Raw genomic sequence first — 1412 nt, 5'->3', positions numbered from 1 at the left:
GATTCTCCTGCTTCAGCCTCCCAAGTAGCTGGGACTATAGGTGTGTGCCACCACGGCTGGCTAATTTTTGTTATTTTTAGTGGAGATGGGATTCCGTCATGTTGGCCAGGCTGGTCTTGAACTCCTGACCTCAGATGATCCACCCGCCTTGCCCTCCCAAAGTGGTGGAATTACAGGTGTGTGCCGCTGCATCTGGCCTCAATAAGGCATCTTTAAACAGAAACACACAAAAAAAAACAAAGTAATGTATTGATCTGTTGATAAAAATGTTGTGACTAGAGGCTCACAGGAACCTAACCCTGTATCCTCCCTAGGAGCTGTGGTTTCCAAGGAGCAGTATTCACCGTCTGTGTACTGGGTGACTTTAGGCAACATAACTACAGCAAATACCAGAACTGACTATGATAAAACTGAGGTCCAGAGCCTAAGCCTCATGTTTGTGGCTCAGCAAAAAAGTGAAGGAGCCAGGATTTGAAGTTAGGCAGTCTCATTCTAGAGCCCTAATTTTCTTTTCTTTCTTACTTTTTTTTTTTTTTTGAGATGGAGTCTTGCTCTGTCACCAGGTTCAAGTGCAGTGGCGTAATCTCAGCTCACTGCAAGCTCCGCCTCCTGGGGTCAAGCGATTCCCCTGCCTCAGCCTGCCGAGTAGCTCGGATTACAGGCACATGCCACCACGCCCAGATTAACTTTTCATGTTTTAACAGAGATGAGGTTTCACTATGTTGGCCAGGATGGCCTCGATCTCCTGATCTGGTGATCCACGCACCTTGGCCTCCCAAAGTGCTGGGATTACAGGCGTGAGCCACCTCGCCTAGCCTCTAGAACCCTAACTTTCAAATGTGGTCTCTAGCAAGGTCTTGCACTCAAATACCATTGTAAATTCAACTCTGAATAGCTGGGAGCTGTCTCAGCCTCCAGAATAGCTGGGACTACAGGTACATGCTGAGTTTATTCAGCTATTTCTGCACAGAAAGCACCTGTAATGATCTGTGCCCCAAGACAAAAGGTGTAGGATATGTGTATCATTCTCTATTTTATCCACAGGCCTCAGAAGCAGCTGGTCTGTTAGCTTTTACTCTCCATAACTTAACTCCACAGAACAGTTATGCAGTTCCCAGAGCTGTGCCTTCGATGGACACGAGGTTTCAGGTGACCGCAAAGATGCTATTAGAGAATACGACTTTCCCATGGGAGAGGCTGAGTTTCCCTGTATGTTGGACCATCTCAGCCAGATATTTCTGTTGTCAGAAACCCATCAGTAACACTCTAGACTGGAGATCAGCAAATATTTTCTGTGAAGGGGCAGACAGTAAATATTTTAGGACTCCTGAGCCGTATAGTCTGCTGCAACTAGTCGACTGTGCCCTTTTATCAAAACGGCAGCCACAGACAATACCTAATGAAGAGGCATG

This window comes from Saimiri boliviensis, chromosome 6 (assembly GCF_048565385.1).
Source record: "Saimiri boliviensis isolate mSaiBol1 chromosome 6, mSaiBol1.pri, whole genome shotgun sequence".
NCBI classification, from domain to species: domain Eukaryota; kingdom Metazoa; phylum Chordata; class Mammalia; order Primates; family Cebidae; genus Saimiri; species Saimiri boliviensis.
Note: the sequence above shows the minus strand (reverse complement) of the source record.